Source organism: Pristiophorus japonicus, chromosome 6, assembly GCF_044704955.1.
Source record: "Pristiophorus japonicus isolate sPriJap1 chromosome 6, sPriJap1.hap1, whole genome shotgun sequence".
Taxonomy (NCBI): Eukaryota; Metazoa; Chordata; class Chondrichthyes; family Pristiophoridae; genus Pristiophorus; species Pristiophorus japonicus.
The window spans coordinates 198,915,630-198,937,407 of record NC_091982.1 but is presented as its reverse complement, the minus strand read 5'-3'; the positions used below and the strand labels follow the sequence as shown (position 1 = coordinate 198,937,407).

Sequence of the window (21,778 nt, the reverse complement as noted above, 5' to 3'; positions counted from 1 at the left end):
CTGCGACATCAGCCATCACGTGCACCATCACGGTTGGGTCCACAAGGTCTCTCATAGAGTTGCCCATGATTACAATCCTGGAAATCACGAGGTCCAAGCACCGTGCAAAGCCCCGTGCAATGTTGGAGCCGAGCTCCTCCATGCTCCTTGACACTGACAAGAGACTCTCTGGCAGGCTAGCCATTGCACGAAGCAGTTCTGCGTACATACCCATCCCCCTTCTTCTGAAGGTCGTCCCATCAAGGTTCATCATCCAAGAAGAACTCATGTGCAAAGTCCTCATCTGAGTCCGCTGCAGCAGAACATATGTGTGGCCTCACAGTCCGGGGAGCTGTCACCCAAGCTAACCTTTCCCCCTTGCCTGGCTGCAGCCCACTCATGCCCAGGGACTCGCCACATGCAGATTCCACCTTTATACTACCCTCTAATGTCCATGCAGTGCCATTTTCTGAGCTGATGCCTGCGAGTATCAGATGCAGTGATGGTGCCTCTTCTCCTTCACTCTCCTCCTCCATGGGGGCTGGCTGTGCTGGTGTAACTTCTTAGGCAACTGAAAGGAGAAAAGCACAAGAGTTGGGTTGTGGTGAGGGGACGTAGGTAGCAAGACATCAGCAGCTTGTAAGAGAGATGAGATTGTGGGATGAGGGGGAAGTGGGATGTGAGAAGCAGGATTATGTATGAGCATACAGTCATCATCAGCAATGCTTTCAACTTCGGTCGCTCACCACTGTCTCAGTGACGGCCCCTCCAATGATCTTCAGCACTGCTCCCCCCAGCTCTGTGAGGTTCTGCTGTCGGGTTTCCCCTCCACCCATCTGTTGTTGCTCCTGGCGGTTATGAGCCATCTGCCTGCGAGAGAAAAGGAAGTAGGTCAGTGAGTTTGGTGCAATATATTTGGGTGATGTGCCTGCCATGGTTGAAAAACTGGCAGTGTGTGCAAGTTGTGAGTTGTAGGTATTTTGGGTGGATGCCAAAAACAGGTGTTTTCCCCCTTCAAAATATAAATAAGCGACCTAATGGCTGTTGAATGGCACTTTGCTGAAATTAAGCACCGATAAGTAGCTGCTCAGGAATGTTCAGCGGCTCTGGCAGTTGTCAACAAAAAGTAAGTCCATTTTCTTTCACAAAAGCAATTCTGTGGAGTCAGGAAGAGTATTAATGATCCAACAACTTCACAGGAGTCACGATCAGTCCTCCCCCTGTAGCCCACTCCAATCCACCCTCCCGAGACTTATTCTGAGGCAAGTGGTCTGACACTGATCTAATCACTCAGGTGAACTGCCTGTGGCAGTGCCGCTCATGCGCGGTATTTTGAATGGGCCTCATGGCACCCAAACAAATTACAGGGAACATTGCTGATAAGGCCCAAAGATCAATTATTGGGCCTCTTGATTCGGGTGGATGATTGTTGCGGGCCCAAACCAAGATCTGCCCCATTGTTACTTGCATACACCTGTGAGACATTGACTTTTTCGGTCAACAAAACACAGGTGTTGGCTTCAAAATTCAACTGGTGTTTTTATTATTTGAAAATTGAACTAACATTAAAATGAAGAAAACCACTCTCACTTTCTTTCTCTCTGACCCCAGTCTCTCCCTCCCTTAGCTGAATACACGTTTATAGTACGCAAAACAAAAGCTACAACAGGTATGTAATCAGAGCACTGTCATTGTTTTGTCTCACACACACAATACAAAAAAAACAAGCAATACAAATTTTGCCTTATTAAAGCTCATCCATCACCCCTGTGCTCACTGACCTACATTGGCTTCCGGTTAAGCAACGTCTCGATTTCAAAATTCTCATCCTTATTTTCAAATCCCTCCATGGCCTCGCCCCTCCCTATCTCTGTAATTTCCTTCAGCCCCACAACCTCCTAAGATGTCCACGCTCTTCTAATTCTGCCCTCTTGAGCATCCCTGATTGTAATCACTCAACCATTAGTGGCCATGCCTCCTGTTGCCTAGGGCCCAAGCTCTGGAACTCCCTGCCTAAACCTCTCCACTTCTCTTTCCTCCTTCAAGACTCTCCTTAAAACATACCTCTTTGACCAAGCTTTTGGTCACCTGCGTTAATTTCTACTTATGTGGCTTGGTGCCAAATTGTTTTATCTCGTAATACTCCTGTGAAGTGCCTTGGAACGTTTCACTATGTTAAAGGCGCTATATAAATACAAGTTGTTGTTGCTTTTCAAAATTATTTGAAGAAAATCTGCTACACAAAAAGTGCTAGGAGATAAAGAAAAATATCCCATTTGTATAGCTGACTGAACACTACAGATACATCCTGAGAAATTAGGCACACTGCGTGTGCTCAGAATACACAATCCAAATTTAGCTCAGTCACACCTCTCGACAAAAATATCACCTTCATGGCTGCGCTTTTTGGAGACGCTGTGGCCATCAAGTAAAAACTTTAACAAAGGCATTAAAAGCCACAAAAGGACAATTTAATGGATAAATTTAGTCATGTTAGTGTGAAATTAGACTTTTTTTTTTGAGTTTTTAAAAAATTTAGTTTAAATCCTTATTTTGAGTGTTAAACATTTCAGTTACTGAGGAAGGAATGGCAGCTGGAAAAAAAATGGTGTCAATCTCAGGGTAATACATTTCACTATAAAAGAACAGCTATTGTGTGTTGCACAGTGACATTGAAAATATCTGTCACAATTAACAGATACTGCAGATACTTATGAGTTTTCAATTAAATGCGAACTAAATCTAATATACCTTTGCTACGTTGTATGTATTGCAATATATATATATATATATATATTTATATATTTCTTATGATTCATTGTTTATTTGTCTGTGTTACATATATACATCTCTATTAGTTTTAAAGTAAGTCAGAAGAAATTTCCCCCTTGCTAAAATTCTGTTCTATTTATGATCCTATTTATTTGACGCTCAAAGAAATCAATCACATATGAAATGTTTCAGTCATATTATTCCCATGGACCAATTGCAGGTCTCAAAACTACTCATAGAAATCACCACTAAAATGGCCATTAAAAAAACAGAAAAAAACTTGGATATATAACTCTCTATTGTGTTATCTAAGTCATTAATAAATATAGTGAATAATTGAGACACCAGCGCAGACTTGTTGTGGGATACCACAAGTTAATTACTTGTAATTTGAGTATATACCCATTAACCCTACTCTCTTCTACCATTAAACCAATCTCCTAACCAGGTCAATAATTTGCCTTCAATTCCATGGGCTTTAACTTTAATTAACAGTCTCTTATGCGGAACCTTATTGAATGCCTTCTGGAAATCCAAATAAAATATATACATAGACATACCCCTGTCTACTAATTTAGTTATTTCCTCAAAAAATTCATTGGGTTTGTTGGATAAGACTTACCTTTTCCAAATCTATGTTGGCTCTCTAATCAGTTCAAATTTCTCTAAGTGCTCAGTTACTTTGTCCTTAATTATAGATTCCAATAACTTCCCCACAACAGATGATAGACTAACAGCGCTATAATTTCCACAACAAATCTGTGCTGATGTCTCAATTATACACGATATTTATTAAAGACTTAGATAAAAAAATAGAGAGCCATATATCCAAGTTTGCCGATGACACAAAGATAGGTGGCATCGTAAGCGGTATGGATGGGAGTATAAAATTACAAAGAGACCTTGATAGATTAAGAGAGTGGGCTTTTGCAGATGGATTTCAATAATTCTGAGGTCATCCATTTTGGAGCAGAAAAAGATACATCCAAGTATTTTTTAAATGGCGAAAAGCTAGGAATAGTGGAGGTGCAATAAGATTTAGGGTTCTGTGTACACAGATCACAAAAATATACTGGTCAAGTACAAAAAATAATCAAAAAGGCAAATGGAATATTAGCCTTTACATTGAGAGGGCCAGAATATAAAGAGAGGAAGTTTGTTACAGCTTGAGCACTGAGCTTGGAGACAGAGCTGGGAGATTTGCAAACAGAGTCATTCTCAGCATTGCTGGCGAAGGAGAGAGATGGAGAAGGAGCTGCCTTCTATTACTGCTACAGAGATGCCTGGAGAGAGGACAGAGGTGAAGAAAAGGATGAGAGACAACAAAAGGGAGCATTTAATCACTGCCTTCCTTAATTGTTGACTTTGAATGCCCTCCATTTTGGGAGAGGGAGAGAGGGGAGAAAAAGCTGCCATTAGAGAAAACAACATCATCTGTTTGGAAGGAGGAAGAGCCAATCCAACATCTACAGGTGGGTGTTTTTGGTGCACTCTCCACAAAATATTTTTGATTTGTAGGTGGTGGGGGGGGAGGGAGGGAGGAAAGGCGGCGGCGGCCAGAACACATGGGGTGTGAGGCTCTTGCTAATAACTAGGTCACACACACTACTAAAACACCCGTCCCCCATTGCTTGGCCCAGGACAGCTGGAGCTGCCTGGGTGAAGCCTCTGTTTATTATCTGATCGTTAAGACCTGGTGGAGGACTGTGCCTGGGCGTTTCCAGCTGTCCCGGATGAAGAGATCTGCTCCCCCTGCCAGAAGAACATCAAAATAGACTTTTGTGTTACCATCGGAGAGTGCAACCCTGCAATAAATTCACCAACCGTCGTGAGTGGCGACCCCGCTCTGCAGCTTCCCTCCTTCCCCTCCCTCTGTGTGCTTGTGTGTCTCTGTCTCTCTCTCTCTCTATTAACATATTTAATTAATTATTGAGCAGAGGGAAGGCCGCTCCTTTCCCATTATCATAAAAAAGGGACGAGGTGTGTTTTCAACTAAGAGCACCCTTTGCTCATAAACCAAGGCCCTAAATACCAACATTAAGCCTGAGACTTGGGGTGAGTGTAGACCTAAAAGAAACAGCACCTTGCTATGGCGACTCCGTCCTTGCCGGTGGTAAGGTCAGCAAGAACATACGCAGCCGTTGCACCCACTGCCACAGCTGCTCCCACTGCCCTGTCAACTTTCAAATGCATAACAAAAAAGCATGAAGTCGAGAGCTACACTCACACCAATATGACAATTGAGGCTTCCGTTAAAGCAAAGACTGGGGTTGTCGGCCCCTCTGCCATTGTTGCTGCCTCAAAGATGTACAGGAAGGCTGTGTTCTTCCTGGGGTCAGAGAAGGTGGTGTCCCTGGTGTCATGTATTTCACCATCTTGCAATGACTATAAGTATGTAACTGTAACTCATGCATACTGTACCTGTACCCTCGTAATGCACACCCTGACCACAGGGAGTGAGCTCCTCACCTGGGCTTCCAGGTATAAAAGGGGAAGTCCCACCCAGGATCAGCACTCTTCAGTCCTGGAAATAAAGTGAAGATCACAGAGTGACCGTGTCTGATATATCCATGCCTCGTGTGAGTTTGTAACAAGGTGCAGAGACACTACATCTGGCGACGAGAATCGGAATCATCGAACCACGAGGATGGCCACCCGTGGCACAGAGGAATGCTACTGTGTGAGTGAGGACTGGGACAACTGTGTGGAAAGACTCCAGCAGAGCTTTGTCACAAAGGACTGGCTGGAAGAGGCAGCAGCTGACAAGCAGAGGGCGCATCTACTGACCAGCTGTGGTCCACAGACGTATGCGCTGATGAAAGACCTGCTCGCACCCCAAAAGCCAGCGGACAAGTCCTTCGAAGAGCTCAGCCAGCTGATCAGTGAGCATCTCAAGCCGGCAAGTAGCGTACACATGGCCCGGCACCAGTTCTACTCTCACCAGCGTCGGGAGGGTCAAAACATCTTGGACTTCATGGCAGAACTGCGGCATTTGGCCAGTCTCTGTAAATTCTCCGATGCCTGCAGGGGGGAGATGTTAAGGGACTTTTTCATCGAGGGCATTAATCATGCCGGCATTTTCAGGAAGCTCATAAAGACTAAGGATTTGACTTTAGAAGGGGCAGCATTGATAGCTCAGACCTTCATGGCAGGGGAAGAGGAGACCAAGCTAATTTACGCACATAGCCCTGGTTTCAATGTTGCGATGAACCAGGAAGTTAATGTTGTAAAAAGGACACAGAACCCCACAGGCAGGCAAGGGCAATTCAACACCGTCCAGGCAGGCAGGCAAGGACAATTCGACACCGTCCAGGCAACAACTACTAGTTCCAGGGTGGGCCTGCAACAGGGACAATGGAAAGGGGATTGGCAATTAATGCCATCACGAGGAACAATACATCCTGTGATGGGACAATTAACACCCTCCATCAGAGTGCTTAGAAACAGCCAAACGAGCCATCAGAGAGGAATGGCCCTTTTGTTAACTGCAATCTCAGCTCATGTTGGAGATGTGGGGGCAGACACACTGCAAAAATCTGCAGGTTCCTACTTTACACCTGTAGGATTTGTAATGTCAAGGGTCACCTAGCCAGGATGTGCAAAAAGGCAGTCGCGAGGCTAGTCTGTGAGACAGAGGAACCAGACGAGGGGTCTGAAATGCAGGATGAGGCCTGGGGAACAACCATGGATGCTGAAGTTCAGAGAGTTCATGTGGCCGACGTCCACAGCACATACACCAAAAATCCCATGATGATGAAAGTCTTAATGAATGGCATCCCGGTGCACATGGAGCTGGATACCGGAGCTAGCCAGTCCTTCATGAGCGCCCAACAATTTGAGAGACTACGGCCACACAGAGCTAGCAGGCCCAAATTGGAACACATTGAGACACAGCTACGCACGTACACCAAAGAGATCATCCCAGTGCTGGGCACTGCAAACTTGGTGGTAACGCATAATGGATCACAGAACCGGCTGCCACTCTGGATTGTTCCGGGAAATGGCCCCGCGCTCGTGGGGAGGAGTTGGCTAGCTGAGATGAATTGGAAATGGGGGGATGTGCACGCCATTTCATCCGTGAAGCGAAGTTCATGCTCGCAGGTATTGCAAAAATTCGAGTCACTCTTTCAACCCGGTGTCGGAACGTTCAAGGGCACCAAAGTAGTGATACACATCACTCCGGACGCCAGATCAGTGCACCACAAAGCCAGAGCAGTGCCGTACGTGATGCGTGAAAAAATTGTAAGTGAACTGGATAGGCTGCTCAGAGAGGGCATAATTTCGCCCGTTGAATTCAGCGATTGGGCAAGTCCCATTATTCCCGTCCTCAAAGCAGATGGCTCGGTTAGGATTTGTGGCGACTACAAAGCCACCATCAACCGAGTGTCACTGCAAGACCAATACCGGCTCCCGAGAGCGGAGGACCTTTTTGCTACGCTGACAGGTGGTAAGCTGTTCACGAAGCTGGACCTCACTTCAGCCTACATGACTCAGGAACTGGCTGAAGAATCCAAGTTTCTGACCACCATCACGACACACAAGGGATTATTTATTTACAATAGGTGCCCATATGGCATTTGTTCGGCAGCGGCTATCTTTCAGCGAAACATGGAAAGTTTGCTCAAGTCCATCCCTGGAATGATCATGTTCCAAGACGACATCCTTATAACGGGTCGAGACACCGAGGAACACCTCCGCAACCTGGAGGAAGTGCTACGCCGATTGGAACGGGTAGGCCTGCGGCTGAAAAAGGCCAAGTGCGTGTTTTTGGTCCCAGAGGTCGAGTTCCTAGGCAGGAGGGTTGCCACAGACGGGATCTGGCCCACTGAATCAAAAACTGAGGCGATTCGCCGGGCATCCAGGCCTGGCAACACGTCAGAGTTGCGATCATTCCTGGGACTCGAACTATTTTGAGAACTTCCTGCCGAACTTAAGCACATTGTTGGAGCCGTTACACATGCTCCTCCGTAAAGGTTGTGAATGGTCTTGGGGGCTTGTCAAGAATGGGCTTTCAATAAGGCGAGGAACCTGCTGTGTTCCAACAAACTGTTGACTTTGTATGACCCCTGTAAAAAACTGGTTTTAACATGCAATGCATCATCCTACGGGGTTGGGGGTGTTTTGCAGCAGGGTAACGATGACAGCCGACTCCAACCGGTGGCTTACGCCTCCAGGTCGCTATCCCAGGATACGGCATGGTCGAGAAGGAGGCACTCGCGAGTGTGTACGGTGTGAAAAAGATGCACTAGTACCTTTTCGGTAGACGGTTCGAGCTAGAGACGGACCACAAGCCGTTAACATCCCTGTTGTCCGACAGCAAGGCTGTCAACACTAATGCGTCAGCTCGCATACAGCGATGGGCTCTCATGCTGGCTGCGTATGACTACACCATACGGCACCGACCAGGCACCGGAAATTGCACTGACGCGCTCAGCAGGCTCCCACTAGCCACCACCGAGGGGCCATCGGAGCAGAGCACTGAGATGGTCATGGCCGTTGAGGCTTTTGACACTGCGGGCTCCCCGATCACAGCCCGCCAGATCAAACTCTGGACCAACAGGGACCCCCTCCTATCCATGATTAAGAAATGTGTCCTGACTGGGGACTGGGCGCCCGCACACAGGGCGTGCCCCGAGGAAGTCAGGCCGTTTCAGAGACGGATGGATGAACTCTCCGTCCAAGCCGACTGCCTGTTATGGGGCAGCCAGGTAGTCATGCCCCAGAAAGGAAGGGAAGCGTTCATCAGGGAACTCCACAGCGAGCACCCTGGCATCGTGTTAATGAAGGCCATTGCCCGGTCACACGTTTGGTGGCCAGGGATTGACTCAGACCTGGAACACTGGGTTCGCAGGTGCACGACGTGTGCCCAGGTGGGCAATGCCCCCAGGGCGGCCCCACTCAGCCCATGGCCCTGGCCCACCAGGCCATGGTCACGTATTCACGTGGACTATGCGGGCCCGTTCATGAGAAAAATGTTCCTGATCGTTGTCGATGCATACTCGAAGTGGATCGAGTGCATCATATTGAACTCGTGTACAACATCCATCACTGTGGAGCGTCTGCGTATGGTTTTCACGACCCACGGCTTGCCGGATATCCTGGTCAACGATAATGGCCCGTGTTTTACCAGCCATGAATTCCAGGAGTTTATGTCGGGCAATGGTATCAAGCACGTCCGGACAGCGCTGTTCAAGCCGGCCTCCAATGGCCAGGTGGAACGGGCGGTCCAAGTCATAAAGCAGGGCATGCTACGCATCCAAAGACCCTCCCTTCAGTACCGCCTATCGCGCCTCCTGCTGGCCTACAGGTCCCGCCCGCACTCGCTCACGGGAGTCCCGCCAGTGGAACTCCTCATGAAACGCACGCTCAAGACGCGGCAGTCCCTCATTCACCCAGCCCTGGCAGACATTGTTGAGGGCAAGCGCCAGTCCCAAACCGAGCTCCATGATCGCGGCTCAAGGGGGAGGTGTGTAGAAATAGATGAGCCGGTATTTGTTCTTAACCATGCTTTGGGACCCAAATGGCTTGAGGCACCGTAATTGGCAAAAAGGAAACAGGATCATGGTGGTCAGACTAAACAATGGACAGCTATGCCGCAAACACTTGGACCAAGTAAAGACAAGGTTCAGTGCAGACACGGAGGAACCGGAAGAAGAGCATGATGAGATAGCACCCACACCACTGCCAGCGCATGAGCAACAAAGAAGCCCTCAGCATGCACAGTCCCTGCGGCCAGCCCGGAATCACCTCGAGTGACAGAGACGCGTGCTGAGGCTCAGCCACCAGAGCCACAATTGCGGCGCTCCACGAGAGAGCGCCGACCGCCCGATAGACTTAACCTCTGAAACTAAAAGACCCAAGGAGCGGGGAGGTGATGTCATGTATTTCACCATCTTGCAATGACTATAAGTATGTAACTGTAACTCATGCACACTGTACCTGTACCCTTGTAATGCACACCCTGACCACAGGGAGTAAGCGCCTCACCTGGGCTTCCAGGTATAAAAGGAGAGGTCCCACCCAGGATCAGCACTCTTCAGTCCTGGAAATAAAGTGAAGGTCACAGAGTGACCGTGTCTGATATATCCATGCCTCGTGTGAGTTTGTAACAAGGTGCAGAGACACTGCACCTGGCCCTTAATAAGGAGCTCAGGGTGGGTGGGACCTTCCTGCCGTTGGTCCCCTTAAGGCCACCGTGCAATGTATTGTAATATCTACAATCCCGCCCTTTGACACTGGTGAGCTCCTCCTCCCCCATCTATGTCAACTGGGGGAGGCGAGGTTGGGGATCACGCCAATCCCGGCTCGGCTTCGGGGAGGCCAGCCGCTGTCACCTCTTCTCCTTCCGGCACCAGATTTTCATTCAGCTGGCATGGAAAGAGGAAACAGTGGGTGCATTTTTGGTGCACCACAAGGGGACAGCCTACCGCGTCTTTTGGATGCCTATAAGGAGGTGCGGCCCTGCCTCCAAGGTCGCTAAAACACCTAAAGCGGCCGAGGCTAACGCCACCGCCACTCCTCCCCCATTTTCTGTCCGTGCGTCAGAACCAGTCGATGCATGGGTGATGTCGGAGGCCAATACCATTGCGGCCTCCGGCAGGGGAGAGGAAAAGCATTCGAGTGGAAGGAACATGCGGAGAAACAAATACATCTCGAGATGAGTCCCCTCGAAAACACAAACGGCCCTATAACCGCGCTCGTCGCTGACACCATACCGACGACCGTAAGCGTGAGGATCCCGTGCCCAAGCCCATGACTGCAAACACTCCTTGGGCAAATATATAACCAGCAGTCGGGCTCGGGCCTGGTAAAGAAAAGCAGAAGGTGGGAGCGGAGGCAGAGGCAGATATGGAGGTTTCCCTGCCTCCGCATCCCTCAGGACTAAAAAGGTGCCATTCCTTGGAAGCTGAGGAGAACCGAGAGGAGGGAGGTCCTTCCATGCAAGAGGAGTCAGCGCCCCGCGCAGGTTCCGTGGCCACCCCACCGTTACCAACACGCACTGTCGGCAGGAGTCGCCCATTACTCGGGAGGGTGAGACAGCTACATCTATTCAGCCTGTGCCTCACGGGGATGGGGAAGAAGCCTTGTCCGTGGCTGAGCCGCCCACAGTTACCACCATACCACAACCATTAATCGTTGTCGGGTCAGGCGTCCTAGGGGCTGAGGCGGGCAAGGCAGGCCACAACCTGTGGTGGACGGATTGGCCGCTGGCAACGACTTCACAGAGAAGGACGGGGGCTCGTTGGTGGGCACTGGGGACAAATTGGACTCCATCGCCAGCAAGATGGTGGATGCCCTCGTGCCCCCTACCGAGTCTCTCCTCATCATCGGCATGGAATTCCGGGAATTATTGGAAGAATGCTGGGATCGTCGCGAGAAGAGCCAGCTGGCTGTTGACAAGTGGTTGGAGCTGGCACTGCTCATCAGGTCCATCCATGCCGCTGTCAAACTATAGGCGCGGACAAGGACCGAGCCATCTCATGCTGTGCCAGCTCAAGATGTTCCTCACTGGGCTGCTGAGGCAATGGAGGATAATGGTGTGCCTGGAGATGGAGCTCGAGGCCTTCCGTGACCGGTGGGCACCGGAGCGACTGGAGTGCATCATCAACCCTGGAAACCAAATTTTGATCTGATTTGTTAGGTTTTCTTTGATCGTTTTTGGTTAATTTGCAGGTTCTGGTGGTTGTGCCCCTTTAACAAGGGGCCACAGGATTGAATTGTATTATTTAAAAGAGTTGTGAGCTAGAAGCTGATTAAGCAGTTGTAGACTGTTTGACTCTCCAAAGGTGTATATATTAGGCACTTGTTTGCAAAAGCAAAGAGCTAGAAGAAAGAGCTGAGAGATTTGCAAGTGGACTGAAAAGCAGCGTGAGGAATTTTGTGAGCGCAGGAATTTGGTGGCGAGGAGGATGGTGGTGGAGACGTCTGACTGAAAAGGAAGAGTGGAACTACAGACCCCAAGGTCTCTAACTTAATAGACATGAGAGCAGACCTGTGGGACAGCGAGAGGAGCGGTCGCAAATAAAGGTAGGTCCAAGCGCCGGGTGGGACGCAAGTGTCAGGGAACAAGGCAGGTATTGTCAGCAGAAGGGCAGGAGCTGATTGGTGGCTAGTTGGTGATTGTTGTTTTTTTAAATCTTAAGTTTATTTTTGTTAAGTTACTTAAAAAAGTTAGTTAATAGTCGAATAAATAAAATGGTAGGACAGCTCGGTCCAGTGGAATGCACATCCTGTGCCATCTGGGAACTCCAGGATGCTTCCCGTATCCTGGATAAACATGTGTGCAGGAGGTGTCATCATCTGGTGGCGCTCGAGCTCCAGGTTTCGACGCTTCAGCAACAGCTGGCGTCACTGCGGTGCATCCGCGAGGCTGAGAGCTGCGTGGATAGCACGTTTCAGGAGTTGGTCACCCCACAGCTAAGGAGTGCACATGCAGAGAGAGAATGCATGTCTGCCAGTCAGAAGAGGAGGAGGACCAGGCAGGTAGTGCAGGAATCCCCTGAGTGCATCGTGCTCTCCAACCAGTAGAATACTGGTGAGGGCAATGGTTCCTCTGGGGAGTACAGCCAGAGCCAAGTTCATGGCAGGTGTCTCAGCTGTACACAGTGGGGGGAAGAGGAAGACAGGGAAACCAGTAGTGGTAGGGAATTCGATAGTTAGGGGAGCAGACAGGCGTCTACGGCCACAGACGTGACTCCATGATGGTATGATGCCTCCCTGGTGCCAGGGTTAAGGATGTCACTGAGCGGCTACGGAATATTCTGAGCGGGGAGGATGAACAGCCAGAGGTCGTGATCCATATTGGTACAAACAACATAGGTAGAAGGAGGGATGAGATCCTGCAGGCAGATTTTAGGAAGCTGGGAAAGAGATTAACAAGCAGGACCTCAAAAAGGTCCCAGTGTCACGCGCGAGTGAGTTTAGAAGTAGGAGGATAAAGCAGATGAATGCGTGGCTGGAGAGATGGTGCAGGAGGGAGAGCTTCATATGCTTGGGGCACTGGGGCCGGTGGGACCTGTACTGGCCAGACGGGTTGCACCTCAACAGAGCTGGTAACAATAGCTGCGCAGGGAGATTTGCTGGTGCTGTTGGGGAGGGTTTAAACTAAGTTGGCAGGGGGATGGGCATCAGGATATAGCATTAGAAAGGAGAAACAAAGGGCAAAAAAGATTGGGAGAGACAGATAGCACTAAAGCAAGACATAGTAAGGTAGTAGGTGGGGTCATAAGAACATAAGAATAAAAGAAATAGGAGCAGGAGTAAGCCATTTGGCCCCTCGAGCCTGCCCTGCCATTTAATAAGATCATGGCAGATCTGATCATGGACTCAGCTCCACTTCCCTGCCCGCTCCCCAAAACCCTTTATTCCCTTATCACTCAAAAATCTGTTTATCTCCGTCTTAAATATATTCAATGACCCAGCCCCCACAGCTCTCTGGGGCAGAGAATTCCACAGATTTACAACCCTCAGAGAAGAAATACCTCCTCATCTCAGTATTAAATGGGCGGCCCCTTATTCTGAGACTATGTTCCCTAGTTTTAGTTTCCCCTCTGAGTGGAAATATCCTCTGCATTCACCTTGTCAAGCCCCGTTATGTTTTGATAAGATCACCTCTCATTCTTCTGAACTCCAATGAGTATAGGCCCAACCTACTCAACCTATCTTCATAAGTCAACCCCCTCAACTCCAGAATCAACCTAGTGAACCTTCTCTGAACAGCCTCTAATGCAAATATATCACTTCCTGAAATACGAGACCAAAACTATACAAAGTACTCTAGGTGTGGCCTCACCAACTCCTTGAAAAGTTGTAGCAGGATTTCTCCAAGCTTTTATACTCCATCCTCAAAGGCCAACATTCCATTAACCCATGTATAATCTGACCTAAGTTGTACACCGTGAGAACACTGACCACGAGGTGGGAGACACTCCTAACCTGGACCTTCAGGTATAAAAGGGGAAGCTCCACCCACCTTCACCACTTGAGTGCTAAGGAATAAAGGACAGGTCACAGACTGACCTTCTCTCAAGCATGGGCCTCGTGTGCATTTATACTGTATAGTAAGGACGTATCAATGGCGACAAGAAACTGGGATTTAAACCACGCGAGCATGGCCACTAGCAGAACAGACGAGAGGTACTGTGTTAAGGAATGGTTGGGACAGAGATTCAACATTGTTAAAGCAGCACACAGTTCTCCAGGCAGACAAGGGCAGTCGGGCATGCCCCAACATGTAGTCGAACCCAGAGGGGGAGTTCGACAGAGACAATGGCAAGCTGAACAGCGATTCAAGCCATTGCAAGGGACAATGCGGCCAGTAATGGGGCCATCAACACCTGTTAATGGTGCACTCAAGGACAATAACAGGGGCAGTCAGGGACGATCGACTGGCAAGGGACCTTTTGTTTCAAACCGCAACTCGTGCTGGAGGGGTGGAGGCAGACACTCAGCCGGAGTTTGCAGAGGTGAGAAAAATACCTGCAGAAATGGACACTGGGGGAAATCGCTGGAAGCTGAAGTTCAGCGAGTTCATGTGGAGCACGTATACAGTTCATACACCAGGACACCGCCGATAATGATGAAAGTGCTCCTCAATGCCATCCCAGTATCAATGGAGTTAGACACAGGTGCCAGCCTGTCCCTGATGGGTATCAAACAGTTCGAAAAGTTGTGGGCATCCAAGGCTAGGAGGCCAAAATTATCGCCGATTGACGCACAGCTACGGACTTATACAAAGCAGATCATTCCGGTGCTAGGCAGCGCCACGGTAGTCGTGACCCACAAAGATTCGGAGAACAGGTTGCCATTCTGGTTTGTCCCAGGGGACGATCCCGCACTACTGGGGAGGAGTTGGCTTGCTGTCATGAACTGGAAATGGGGCGATGTCAATGCAATTTCTTCTGTGGAGCGAGTATCATACTCACAGGTCCTGGACAAATTTGACTCATTATTTCAACCCGGCACTGGCACTTTCATGGGGGCCAAGGTAGTGATTCACATAAACCCGGACACCAGACCAGTACACCACAAGGCCAGAACGGTGCCGTACTTGATGTGGGAAAAGATAGAAGACAAATTGGACCGCCTGTTGAGGGAAGGCATCATCTCGCCAGTCGAATTCAGTGACTGGGCGAGCCCAATTATGCCGGTGTTCAAGGCGGATGGGTCAGTCAGGATATGTGGCGATTACAAGGCCACCATCAATCGGGTGTCACTCCAAGACCAGTACACGCTACTGAGAGCGGAGGACCTCTTTGCGACGCTATCCGGTAGCAAACTTTTTTCAAAATTGGACCTGACCTCAGCTTACATGACCCAGGAGCTGGCGAGTGAGTCGAAGAAGCTGACCACCATCACGACACACAAGGGGTTGTTTGAGTACAACAGATGTCCGTTCGGGATTCGCTCGGCCGCCGCGATCTTCCAACAAAATATGGAAAGCCTCCTCAAGTCGATTCCAGGGACCGTGGTTTTTCAGGACGACATCCTCATTACGGGTTACGATACTGAAGAACACCTCCACAACCTGGAGGAGGTGCTCTGCAGACTGGACCGGGTAGGTCTGCGACTGAAAAAGGTGAAGTGCATCTTCCTAGCTCCAGAGGTAGAATTCCTGGGGATGAGGGTAGCAGCAGACGGGATCAGCTCTACTGCGTCCAAGACGGAAGTGATCCAGAGAGCACCCAGACCCCGTAACACGACGGAGCTGCGTTCGTTCCTGGGGCTCCTGAACTATTTTGGTAACTTTCTTCCCAAATTGAGCACGCTGATAGAGCCGCTACACGTGCTCCTATACAAAGGTCGCGAATGGGTCTGGGGGGACAGCCAGGAAGGGCTTTTGATAGAGCACGCAATTTGTTTTGTTCCAACAATCTGTTAACGCTATATGACCCATGTAAGAAACTTGTGTTAACGTGCGATGCGTCGTCCTATGGTGTCGGTTGTGTGTTGCAGCATGTCAATGCCAAGGGTCAGTTACAGCCGGTAGCTTATGCGTCCAGGAGTCTGTCCTAGGCAGAAAGGGGCTACGGGATGGTAGAAAAGGAGGCGCTCGCATGTGTATATGCGGTAAAGAAAATGCACCAGTACCTGTTTGGCAGGAAATTTGAGCTGGAGACAGATTACAAACCCCTAACGTCCCTTTTGGCCGACAACAAGACCATAAATGCAAACGCATCGGCCCACATACAGAGGTGGGCACTCACGTTAGCCGCCTATGACTACACAATTCGGCACAGACCGGGCACCGAAAACTGCGCCGATGCACTCAGCAGGCTCCCCCTAGCCACCACTGAGGGGGCTACCGAGCATGCTGCTGAGATGGTCATGGCTGTTGAAGCTTTCGGAAGCGAAGGCTCACCCGTGACAGCCCGTCAGATTAAAGTCTGGACAAATAGAGATCCGCTATTGTCTCTAGTCAAGAAATGTGTCCTGAATGGGGACTGGGCAGCCACGTACAGGGCATGCCCTGAGAAATTTAAACCATTTCACAGGCGCAAGGATGAACTCTCGATTCAGGCCGATTGCCTACTGTGGGGAAACCGCGTAGTCATGCCGCAGATGGGCAGAGAGGTGTTCATCAGAGAACTCCACAATGGGCACCCGGGCATCGTCACGATGAAGGCAATTGCCAGGTCACACGTTTGGTGGCCAGGGATAGACGCAGATCTGGAACTTTGTGTTCGCAGGTGCAACACGTGTGCCCAGCTGGGTAATGCGCCCAGGGAAGCCCCCCTTAGCCCCTGGCCATGGCCCGCCAAGCCTTGGTCACGCATCCATGTGGACTATGCAGGTCCTTTCATGGGGAAAATGTTTTTGGTTGTAGTAGACGCCTACTCCAAATGGATCGAGTGTGACATTTTAAATTCAAGCACATCCTCTGCCACGGTAGAAAGTCTACAGGCAATGTTCGCCGCCCACGGTCTACCTGACATCTTGGTCAGCGACAATAGCCCGTGCTTCACAAGCACTGAATTCCAGGACTTCATGGCAGGCAATGGAATTAACCATGTTAGAACGGCACCGTTCAAGCCGGCCTCAAATGGCCAGGCAGAACGGACAGTGCAGATAATCAAACAGGGGATGCTCAGAATCCAAGGGGGTTCCCTACAAACCCGCTTATCACACCTCCTGTTGGCCTATAGATCCCGACCACAATCGCTCACAGGGGTTCCACCTGCAGAGCTACTAATGAAAAGGACGCTCAAAACCCGGTTATCCCTTATACACCCCACCATGAAAGAAATTGTCGAGAGCAGGCGCCAGTCACAATATCACTACCATGACAGGGCGCGATGTATTGATGTAAATGATCCTGTTTTTGTCCTCAACTACGCTGCACTGTGGTTGCCAAAAAGGGAAATAGGATTCTGGTAGTTAAACTTACCAATGGACAAATGGACATGTGGATCAAACAAAAAGGAGGTTCAGCAACCCCATAGAAGAAGCAGAGGAAGAACACGATATAGAGTTCACTCCACCACAGGTGACCGAACACCGGAACCAAAGGGAGGAGAGCCCAGTCACTGTGGGCAGTCCAGACAGGCCTGAGGCACCGCAAACAGCAGACACTCAGGCCAGCGCCCAACAACCGGAGCCCCAACTCAGGCGCTCTACAAGGGAGCGTAAACCACCAGAGAGACTCAATCTGTGATCCCAATAAGACTTTGGGGGTGGAGATGATGTCATGTATTCAACCAGCATTGTAGCCCATGTATAAACTGACCTAAGTTGTACACCGTGAGAACACTGACCACTAGGTGGGAGACACTCCTAACCTGGACCTTCAGGTATAAAAGGAGAAGCTCCACCCACCTTCATCACTTGAGTGCTAAGGAATAAAGGACAGGTCACAGACTGACCTTCTCTCAAGCATGGGCCTCGTGCGCATTTATACTGTATAGTAAGGACGTATCACTAACGTTTTGTGTTTCATGCACAAGGACCCTCTGTCCTGCAGCACTTTGCGATTTTTCTTCGTTTAAATTATAATTTGCTTTTCTATTTTTTCTGCCAAAGTGGATAACCTCACATTTTCCCACATTGTACTTCATCTGCCAAATTTTTGCCCATTCACTTAGCCTGTCTATATCCCTTTGCAGATTTTTGTGCCCTCCTCACAATTTGCTTTCCCACTCATCTTTGTATCATCAGAAAAGTTGGCTACATGACACTTGGTCCCTTCATCCAAGTCATTAATATAGATTCTAAATAGTTGAGGCCCTGGCACCGATCCCTGCGGCACCCCACTAGTTACTGTTTAACAACAGGAAAATGACCCATTTATTCCGACTCTCTGTTTTCTGTTAGTTAGCCAATCCTCTATCCATGCTAATATATTACCCCCAACCCCATGAACTTTTATCTTGTGCACTAACTTTTTACGTGGCACCTAATCGAATGCCTTCTGGAAATCCAAATACACCAGACTAAGGTCAGACTAAGAGAGAACACAGGATGGTCGAAGATAGGTTTACAGTGCATGTATGTGAACACACGAAGCATACTAAACAAGGTTGGTGAGCTGTAGGTGCAAATAGCCACATGGGAATATGATGTCATAGCAATAACAGAAACCTGGCTCAAAAATGGACAGGATTGAGTATTAAATATTCCTGGATATAGGGTGTTCAGGAAAGATAGGAAAGGAAAGATAGGAGGTGGTGTGACAGTATTGGTTAAGGAGAATGTTACACAGCTGGTTAGAGTCAAGAAAGAATAGGTGTGCCATTACATTACTAGGTGTATTCTGTAGGCCACCAACTAGTATTATTATGGAGGAGGAAATTGACAGAGAAATTAGAGAGATGCAAGAACTATAGAGTAGTGAAATGGGGGACTTCAACTCTAACTGGATATAGACTGGGATAGTAATAGTGTAAAGGGCAGCGAGAGGGACGAATTTCTAAAGTGTGTTCAGAAATTCTCTCTTGATTGGTATGTTTCCGACCCAACGAGGAAGGAGGCATTGCTGGATCCGGTTCTGGGGAATGAGGTAGGTCAAGTGTAGCAAGTGTCAGTAGGTGAACATTTGGGGAACAGTGATCATAGTATCATAAGTTTAGATTACCTATGGAAAAGGACAAGGAGTAATCTAGACTAAAAATACTTAATTGGAGTAAGGCAAATTTCAGTGAGATGAAAACAGATCTGGTCCAGGTAAATTGGAATCAAAGATTGGCAGGCAAAACTGTAGTGGAACAATGGCCTGCCTTTAAAGAGGAAATAGTTTGGGTGCACTCCCACTAGGGGGAAAGGTAGGGCAACTAAAGTCAGAGCTCCATGGATGACAAAAGAGAGAGTAAGATGAAGCAGAAAAAGAGCGCGATGTCAGGTCGAGAATACATCTGATAATCAGGCTAAATATAGAAAGTTCAGAGGAGAAGTGGAAAAGAATATAAGAGGGGCAAAGAGAGGGTATGAGAATATAGTGGCAGTGAACATAAAAGGGAATCCAAAAGTCTTCTATAGACATACAAATAGTAAATGGGTAGTAAGAAGAGGGATGGGGCCGATTAGCGATCAAAAAAAAGAGACCTACACATGGAGGCAGAGGGTGTGGCTGAGGTACTAAATGAGTACTTTGCATCTGTCTTCACCAAGGAAGAAGATGCTGCCATAGACATAGTGAAGGAGGAGGTATAGGAGATACTGGATGGGATAAGAATTGATGAAGATGAGGTACTAGAAAGGCTGGCTGTACTTAAAGTAGATAAATCATCAGGACCGGATGGGATGCATCCTTAGAAAACGTGGAGATACTGGCCATAATCTTCCAATCTTCCTGAGAAACGGGGGTGGTGCCAGAGGACTGGAGAATTGCAAATGGTTCAAAAAAGTGTGTAAAGATAAATCCAGCAACAATAGGCCGGTCAGTTTAAACTTAGTAGTGGGGAAGCTTATAGAAACAATAATCAGGGACAAAATAAACAGTCACTTGGACGTGTGGATTAATTAAGGAAAGCCAGCACAGATTTGTTAAAGACAAATCGTGTTTAACCAACTTGATCGAGTTTTTTGATGAGGTTACAGAGAGGGTTGATGAGGGCAATGCAGTTGACGTGGTGTACATGGATTTCCAAAAGGCGTTCAACAAAGTGCCACATAATAGGCGTGCCAGCAAAGTTGAAGCCCATGGAATAAAAGGGACAGAAGCAGCTTTGATACGAAATTGGCTAAGTGACAGAAAACAGAGAGTAGTGGTGAATGGTTGTTTGTCGGACTGGAGGAAGGTATACAGTGGTGTTCTCCAGGGGTCAATACTAGGACCACTGCTTTTATTGATATATATTAATGAATTGGATGTGGGTGTACAGGGCACAATTTCAAAATGTGCAGATGATTCAAAACTTGGAAGTATCGTGAATAGTGAGGAGGATAGTGATAGACTTCAAGAGGACAGACAGGCTGGTGGAATCGGCGGAAAATTGGCAGATTAAATTTAACGCAGAAAATTGTAAATTGATACATTTTGGTAGAAAGAATGAAGAGAGGACATATAAACTAAAGTGTACAATTCTAGAGGAGGTGCATGAACAGAGAAACAGAAGGTGGCAGGGAAGGTTGAGAAAGCGGTTAAAAAAGCTTGGCTTCATGAATAGAAGTATAGAGTACAAAAGCGTGGAAATTATGATGAGCCTGTATAAAACACTGCTTCAGCCTCAACTGGAGTATTGTGTCCAATTCTGGGCACCGCACTTTAGGAAGGATGTGAAAGCCTCAGAGGTTGAAGAAAAAATTTACAAAAATGCTGGGACCAGCGTCCTGGCGAATCACATAACTAGGGCTGTATATAGGGCTTTAAGCTAAATAGTGTGAGGGAGGGTTCAGGTGAGCGGATATTTAAAAAGTCAAAGAGAAAGGGGAAGACAATAGTGCAGGGTAGCGATAGGGGTAATGATAACCAGAGTGTGACAGAAAGGGACAGAGCATAGAAGCATAAAAGTGCATCAGAAAGTGGGGTCAGAGTAGGGAAAAATGGTGAAAAGGCAAAATGAAAAGCTTTTTAATCGGAATGCACGCAACATTCCTAACAAGATAGATGAGTTGACGGCACAAATAGAAATAGATCGGATAGACATTGCAGAGATGTGGTTGTAAGGGGACCAAGGCTGGGAACCTTATTACAACATGCTGCGGTGCAGAGGGACCTGGGCGTCCTTGTGTATGAAACTCTTTTTGGAGTTTATCTGAAAACATAAAACATTAATCCGTGCCACCCGACCTGGATGACACACCAGACATTTACAAGGCCCTTTTTTTCCTTTTTTGTGGGTTTTTTTTTGTGTTTTTCTTTTTTTGGGTTTTATTTTTGGGCACTAAAATCACATTTTTTTTTCCAGTGCCCCCTATAAAAGAGGAGGGGGACGCTAAAAGCACCGGCAATTAAAACAAATTAAACTTTAAAACGTAAAATCAAATTAAAATTTGGTTGCCGGGCGTGATGATGCACTCCAGTCCCACCGGTGCCCACCTCGTGCTCCATCTCCAAGGACACCCTGGACCGGATGTAAGAGCGCAAGAGAGGCAGGCAGTCAGGTTGAACGACCCCCTCGACCGCGCGCTGCCTTGACCGGCTGATGGCACCCTTGGCCGTGCCGAGGAGCAGTCCTACGAGGAGGCCCTCAGACCTACCCGCTCCCCCCCGCACAGGGTGCCCAAAGATCAGGAGAGTGGGACTGAAGTGCAGCCAGAATTTCAGGAGCAGCCCCTTTAAATAATAAAACAGGGGCTGCAACCTCGTGCACTCAATAAAAACATGGAACACGGACTTCTCCAGACCGCAGAAATTGCAGGCGGCCTGGGAGTCCGTGAACCGGCTTAAAAATTTGTTGCACGGCACTGCTCCATGCACCACCCTCCAGGCCAAGTCCCCGATGAATAGTGGAAGGACTCCCGCGTAGAGTGCCCTCCATCGGGGACCCCCGCCTCCTCCGGACGGCAAGATGGTACCTGACCCTGGTCACCTCACCAGCCACAGCCCTCTCTTCCGACCGCCACATAAAACCTCGGTCGTGGAGGTACGGAT

General features: G+C 48.5%; 1 protein-coding gene across 10 annotated transcripts in view; it reads right to left on the bottom strand.

Moving 5' to 3' along the window:
* The window catches only part of lekr1 (Leucine-, glutamate- and lysine-rich protein 1), a 424,197-nt gene that overhangs the window by 355,624 nt on the left and 46,795 nt on the right, over positions 1 to 21,778 (bottom strand). The gene's annotated exons all lie outside the window — the stretch shown is intronic.